The sequence below is a fragment of the Tursiops truncatus genome, chromosome 1, assembly GCF_011762595.2.
Source record: "Tursiops truncatus isolate mTurTru1 chromosome 1, mTurTru1.mat.Y, whole genome shotgun sequence".
NCBI lineage: Eukaryota > Metazoa > Chordata > Mammalia > Artiodactyla > Delphinidae > Tursiops > Tursiops truncatus.
Window position 1 is genome coordinate 68957404 of NC_047034.1, and position 7955 is coordinate 68965358.

The window sequence follows — 7955 nt, forward strand, 5'->3', positions numbered from 1 at the left end:
AAATTTTTAAAAAACGTATGGCTTATGCTTTCCTGTTTCTGTAACTATTTCAGTGAGGATGTAGACCTAAGTTGATCTTGGCATTATGTGTACTTGTGTGTACGGTGTGGGTGGAGGGTGAGGGGGTGGTCTCAGTTCCTGTTCCACAGCTGTGTACAAATAGTGTTGTCTCCTGTCCCTGAAGCCAAGATTTGGGCAACTAAGATAACCATACACCCTTAGTATCTTGTACTCTGACTTTTCTTCTTCTTTTTATCTTGTCTCTTCAGACTTCCTTTGCTTTTTTTGTAGTTCAACTGTGCATTTTAAAGTATGTTTGTTATATTTTACCCAGAATTTCTAAAGTTTTTATATTTAAAGCTTTTTAAGTCTGTTATGTTGCCGGAAATGGAAGTCCTACTCTTTACTTCCTCTTTTTTTAATCTCTTTTTTTTATTTTGAGAAATTAAAACCATTAAAAACTACAAGGTATTATTTCAAATATATCTTAATCTTCACCCAGAAATGGAAATTCTTTCATTTATTCCATGAATATTTATGTGCAAGACACTGTCCTAAGAATTTGGGATAAATCAGTGAACAAAACAAAAATCTCTCTTCCCATGGAGCTTACATTCTAGTGGGAGATGCGGGCAATGAATAATAAACATAATATACAATGATATTGCCTGATATTTAGAAGGGGATAGTGCTCTGAAAAAAACAAAACAAAGCAAAACAAAACAAAAAACCCAAAACAACTAGAGCAGGGCTTGGAAATTAAGAGTGTAGGATGTTAGACTCTTTTTTTTTTGTCTTTTAATGTAAGGTGGTTCTAGCAAGCCCCACTGAAAAGATGACATTTGAAGGAGTCTTGAAGGAGATGAGGAGCTGGCTAGGTAGAATTCTGGAGGAAGAGCATTTCAGGCAGAGGGAACAGCCAAGGCAAAGGTCTTAAGGTGGGAGTGTGACTGATGTGTTTGAGGAAAAGCAAGAAAGCCTGTGTGGCTGGAGCCAAGTGCATAAAGGGGACCTTGTGCGAGATGAGGTTCAAGTAGAGGAGAGGGGTTGGTCATGGATGGACTTACTGGTCATTTGAAGAACTTTGTTTTTTCTCTGAGTTAACATGGGGTCCATTGAAGGTGGTTCTTCCCCCAATCCCCAAACTAATACAAAGAACTTTTTGTTTTTCCAACCATTTGAGAGTAAGTTGCCAACGTAAAGCCCTATTACCTGCCCCCCCATTCTTTACTGTATAATTCCTACAAAGACATTCTCCTCTATAACTATACAGCCATCAAAACCAAGAAACTAGCATTGATACTGTACTGCCATTCTATCCTCAGAGCCTCTTCAAATTTCACCAATTGTTCCAAATGTGTCCTTTTTATAGCAAAAGGATCCAGTCTAGATCTCACATCACTTTTAACTGTCAGGTCGCTTTAGTCTGAAAGAGTTCTTTGCACTTTCAAGGCATTGGCACTTTTGCAGGTTACAAGCTAATTACTTCGTACAATGTCCTCCTATTGGGTTTTGTTATTTGTTTCCTCATGATTAGAATTAGATTTTTTTTTTGGCAGTAATATCACCGAATAGGCATTTTTCCCCCCTCACTTCATGTAGTCATGAGTACACAATTTGAATTTGTCCGTTACTAGTGCTGAAAACTTTGATCACTTAACTAATGTGATGTCAACCAGGTATCTCCCCTGTAGAGTTACTTACAGTCTTTGTAATTATTATAGTAAGTATTTTGGGGAGGGTCACTTAAGACTACGTAAATATTTTTTTCCTAATCAAATGTTCACTGACTAGTTTATTCTTTTTTTCCCCCAAATAGTTTATATATCTGAATATAAATATTACTTACAGCAATGATGAGCTGGTTTCAACATCAGTTCTACCCCCCACGCCCACCTTCTAAAATGTACTCTTTGAGAAATCTTGTTCACATAAATAGATGAGCTCAGAACAAGTTTTATACTTGCACGTTGGCTTAATCCTTTGAACTCCTTCCAAGCTATATGCAAATCACAAATTCTCTATCATAAAAATGACACACGATGCTCTATAAGCTGATTACATTATCCTTAAGTTTGTTGAAAACAAAAAAAAAATTTAAACCTACCTTGCAAAAGGATTTGTTTCTTAATTTTCAATTTCTCTGAATTACACAGGAAAGACTTATTAAGACTTATCAATGACACTTCATTTTATCTATTGCCTTTTAGAAGTGTCTGTTTTACTTGATATACTTAGAAAGGTTTAGAATATTTTGAATATTAATTTTATAATATTTTGATAACATACATTTATGATGCACTTTTGGGGGGGGTAAAAGATATTGGCTCTGGAAATTTAACTCAGTTAATTTATGGAAATGATCCGCCATCAGACCTAATGATGGTGGGCTACTAATTATCATGCCAGGACAACAGGCGTAAATAACCACCTGAGCAAACTGAGACATGTGTTTATGTTATCTAATGAACAGAGCCATGATCCATTGTCAGACCATTCAGCCGAATCAACTTCTTTTCTGTCAGAAAAAGTATGACTTCATATTCAATCCAAATAAACATGCTATTATGTATCCCCATGACAACCAGCTCACTTCTAAATGCAGCGACTAGCTGGGGATAAGATGATCCCATTTCCTCACACATCAATTTAAAAAGATACAGGCTTAACTCCCTTGATTTTACAATATTTACAATTTAAATAGCAACATCCAATACTCCCTGCAAGTCAGAACTCCATTTTTTTGCAACCAAAACTTGTTTATTAATAAAATCATGTTCTCAAGCTAAAGCAAATTTTAAAGCATGGATAAAAAAATACATAAAACAATTTCTGTGTAGTCATTGTAACAATCAGGACCAGTTACATAATTTGCAGGGCCCAGTGCAAAGTGAAAATGTGGGGCCCCTTGTTCAAAAAATCAAATATTTCAAGATGGGACCATCAGAGCCTTAAAGCCAGCACTGGCTCTCATAGTATGGGGCCCTTCTAAGGGCAGGTCACAGACCCAGCAAGCTGGCTGGGACAATAGTTTTGTTCTTAGAGACCCTTATGTCCCTAGTATAAGCTGAATCAATGTGAATAAAAGTTTTTAAATTTTAAAAATAGTATCACTGGTCACCCTGTGCATGCATTTTCTTCTCCGTAAAAGTGTACACAATTTATTAACTGAAAACACCTGTGGATTTTCCTATCTGAAAGGCATGGGAAATCTGTCTATCACAATCTTTACCATAATCCGGTGAACAATTTCTCAGTGCCTCAGTTTCCTCATCTGTAAAATGGGGATAATGTACCTACCCTGAATTGTGAGGACTAATTGTGTTAATATGGGAATGCACTTAGAACAGTGTATGGCATATAGTAGAACTGTAGCTATAGTAGAACAGAGTTGCAGAACTGTTTTCTATTATCACTATTATTATTATTACTATTATTATTCAGTAATTTCATTCGCTATACAAATTACAATAATGTCAGATAGGAATTGATTTAATGTCAGTGACAGACTTGGTACGTAAAATCTTTCTACCTATCAAAGGTGAACCAGGTATTATAACCTTTTCCACGTTTATGTAAGATTTGCTATTTTTCACTAGAAAAATAGTGACCTAATGAGCAATGCTAATTCTGATGATGCTCTCCAAGCCAAGCATGTTTAAATGTTAAGCTTAGTGATAATTTTACCAGTGCCCTTAGCTTCCTTCACAAAAAATTAACTGGTTTAATTTTAAAGTCTGAACGTTCTGTAAATTATTATTGCACATTGCATTAGAGATATTTTTCATACTATTGTTTTACAATTTTTTTTTTATGATGATCACAATGCAGAACTGTTTTTAGGAAGAAATTCATGGTATATGTAAGATTTATTATGTTTAGTTTTGGTGTTTTGCTTTTAGTTCATCTTTGGTAGTTCTTGGAATATTCATTGAAAAACTTCTGTTGTGTTTTGTCAGAGCTTTGGTCTCTTATAAAAACCCCCAAACTGTTGGTTTAATATGTCCAAGGAAATCCTCAGTCTGATTTCTTCAACACTCTGATTCTTCCTTAGCCACAGACTGGCAAATTTTAAAAAATTTAAATGATATAGACTTCTTTTACTAGAAAGCAACAGTACAATTCAAAATGGAAATCACATTTGTATAAAACACATCTGTATTAGCTTCCTAGGGGTGCTGTAACAAAGTACCATGACCTGGAGGGCTTAAAACAACAGAAATTTACTGGTTAACAGTTCTGGAGGCTAGAAATCTGAAATCAAGGTGTCAGCAGGGCTATGATTCCTCTGAAACCTGCAAGGGAATCCTTTGCCTCTTCCCAAGTTTGGTGATTTGCCAGCAGTCCTTGGTGTTCCTTAGTTTGCAGCTGCATCCCTCCAATCTCTGTGTTTTGTCACAGGGCGTCCTCCCTATGTGTCTCTATCTTCATATTGCCGTCTTCCTATAAGGACACCAGTCGTATTGAATGGGGGCTCATTCTACTTCAGTATGATCCCATCCTAATGTAACTAATTACATCTGCAACAACCCTATTTCCCAATAAAATCACATTCTGAGATACTGAGGTGTTAGGACTTCAATATTTATCTTTTAGAGGGACACAATTCAACCCATCACAACATCCAATTAAAATATTTTTATATAAAAGGGTGAAATTTTACTTCAGAGTTTAAATAATATTAATTTATTCAGATATTGGAAAATTTGCATCACAAGATTTTCCATTAGAACATACAACCAAATAAATATACAACCAAATTCTAATTTTATATGTCAATACAATGTACCTTTTGTTTATGAGTAATTGTATATTTTCATGGAATACATCTAACTACTTAGATTTATATTTCCTAAGACTATTATAAAAACATAAGAAATAAATTATGGAAAGAATCTTGTGATATAGATTACTCAAATCAGTAAGGTTCAGATTAAAATGATATAGAGTGAATATGCTTATCCATTTTAATAAAAATTATATATAATAAATTATAAAAATCAGATAACATATCAATTGTGCTCGTTCTCGTTACTTAATTTGTAATAACCTAATGTAGTGTGAAGCTAAGATTTTATGAAACAATGCCGTAAAAGGCATGGTATTTCTTCTGCAAATACGTGTGAACACATGTATCAAATTCTGGGGTTTGGCTTTTGGAGGTAAGTTAGAGCCATGTATTAATATCAGAAATCATTCCATTAACTTTATTAGACATCATGACTAAACTTTGTGCATACATGTGAAGAAGGAGAAAGACGTACACCTTAAAAGTCAGTCAGTCTGTGCTTTTCATTTGTAAATGTGAAACAGGAGGTAGGAAAGGACAGCCTATGAGATGCCTCAAGAACAAATGTGTGCTCAGAGGGCTCGGTTCCAGGAAAGACTTACATGGAAGTTGAGGATTTGCAAGTCGATTCCCTTGGAAAGTCTTCGTGCATCCAAATTGTGAGTGTTACTGCTTGGCGAAGCTTATGTCAGATGGGGAACCTTAGCAGCAAATGATCTGGGAAGTGTAGCTTTTAGCTTTCCAAGTAGGATAGGTTAGGAAGGTAAGCTAGGATGTGGGTCTTGAGTGAAACAAACTAGTTTACAAAATTTACCACTGTGGCCTTCAGTAGAAATTACCAACAGTGTGGCCTGAACTTCATGCTGAACAGACTTAACACTAAATCTGTGTGTGTGTGTACCTTATATTTAACATTGTGGTCTAAGAATCTCCTGGAAACTGTAGTAGCTGGCCCACAGGTACGTAGTCCTGTCCCTGTGAAGAGAGGTAAGATGATTCTTGAGTCCTGTAGCCAGAGATGAAGTGACTTTATTGGTGAGTGCAGACTAACTCATAAAACTCTAAAGAACAACACCTGCAAAGGATGAACCTGGAAAGAATCTAGATAACTTTTTCTATGAGTGCTTTATCAGATTTCATCCGTCTCATGTTAGTTATTTTTATTTCCTTACATCTGTTTCATTACTGTTTATGGTAGCAAAGAAAAACAAAACCTAAAGCAAAAGGTCTGTAAATTTACATGGAGGGGGAATAGCAAATAAATGGAGTAGAACTGTTGAGAGACATTGATTCTGTAGCAAATCAAGCGAGAAGCCCAAGAGACTGAGTAGGTCTTTGAAGAAGTAAAAATAAAATAATCCCCTAAGGAAAAGTAGAAATAAGAGGTATCCCCTGTGGAAGGAACATAGAAAATGGACCCAGTGTGGCTAACAGGGACCCAAAGTAAAATGGAACCAGGCAGTCATGACAGATCTGGCGTTCAATCACATACTTTGTGTTCTTAGAAAAACCACAGACAAACAACTATAAGGACTTCTGATTCCGCTAAGGGTCCTACCTGGAAAAGCCCCCAACGAGAAGCTCCAGTGACAGCCAATCACAGAAGACTTGCAGTCAGGCTGAGCACTTGCAGTCAGGCTGCAAGGGCCATCCAGTCCCCTTTGCAAGTCCCCCAGCTGTGACTTCTGCAGGTTTTGCTTCTGAAAATCCCTCACCTCTTTCACCCTCCAGGGATGTACGTTGGGCACATATCCCCTGTTTGCAAACCTTGCAAACAATAAACCTTGTCTTTTGCTTTAAGACAACCCTGACTCTTTTCTGGGTTTTATTTATGATTTAGGACAACAAAGAACAGATGAAACAAGCTGAATCCATAGAGCTCATGAGAGGGATGTAAGAGCTGTTGGGACCTTAGCGTCCTCAATTATAAAGGAAAAGCTTTGGGCAAGGTGGTTGCACAACAAGGGTACTTTCAAGTCTGCTATTCATCAGTGAACATTCCCAAGGAGGTCCCATCACCACCGTTCCTGGCTCCTGGCCTGAATATGGACAGGGTTTCTGCCCTTCCAGGTCCTCCCAGTAGGACAGGGGAAGGGCAATAGCATTGGACCAGTAAGGAACACCAGGCTGTGTGGTTTCAGACAAGTCACCCAATATCTCTGAGGTGTAGGGGCTGGATAATCTCTAAAGTTCTTTCTAGCTCTGTTGTTCAATTGTGTTACCCCCCGAAGCATGGGCTCTCTGTTCAGGTTGTTCCCTGGAGACCTAGAAGTGGAGAAATGGGGAGCAGGGTGGGAACTCAGACCATAATATGGAGACAGAGACATCCTTTTGTCCCATCCCAATACATTTCGCCTTCCTTGACTTTGAATCTGTACCTCTTGGAACAGGACCTCTGCAGTCACAGGAATCTCTAATATGTAACCCACATAGACTTCCCTGCTGAGGATGATTTTCCTTCCTTTTCTGATAAAGCTTCGAATCTTGGCCCTATAATGCAGCTTTGAAGCATTCTTTGCACTAGTAATCGTTCCCTTCTACACCTCTGCAGGGTCTGTATCCAGGTTGCCCCTGTCACAGCCCTTGGTGAAGGGAGACATGTCTATTCCATAAAATGGAAGTGAAAACTTTATTCCTTTTGGCTCAGTTTTTCCCTCCCTGGGCCTCCAAGAGGGGCCACATGGGCAGAGTGTAGCCAAGCCTGGGAAGACACAACTGGCTTCCCCTAACTACCCAGGTTTCCAATCATTTTCTGAGTTGGAACTCCAGCACAATGCAACCCTAATCGATGTCCCTTTTTCGGAATGATTCTGCTACCTTTAGCCCTGGAGCCCTGACTCCTGGTCCCAAGGGGGCGAGTCTGGGAAATCATTCACACACCAACATTGATGGCCCCCCATGCTGTGGATATAAGCCCAGAAAGGAGTAGGTCTTGAGAGGTGGCATCTGAGTCATCAAGGCCCTGGACATCAGCCTCCCTCATCCTCTCCATGAACGTGTCCTCAAGACCTGATTGTACTCAGCTGGCACGGTGAGCAGACATGGTGAAGCTGTTGCCATGTTTCCTGGTGCTCATCAACTCTCAGTGTTCTTTGCTCAGGAAGGTAGAGTTTGGTGAAGGCTGTGCCTGTGGTCTGGCCTGAGGGAACTGAGGTTGCTCAAAGCT

General features: G+C 38.4%; 1 protein-coding gene across 1 annotated transcript in view; it reads left to right on the plus strand.

Annotated features, from left to right (window-relative positions):
• The window catches only part of LOC109549579 (C-reactive protein-like), a 77714-nt gene that overhangs the window by 32968 nt on the left and 36791 nt on the right, over nucleotides 1-7955 (plus strand).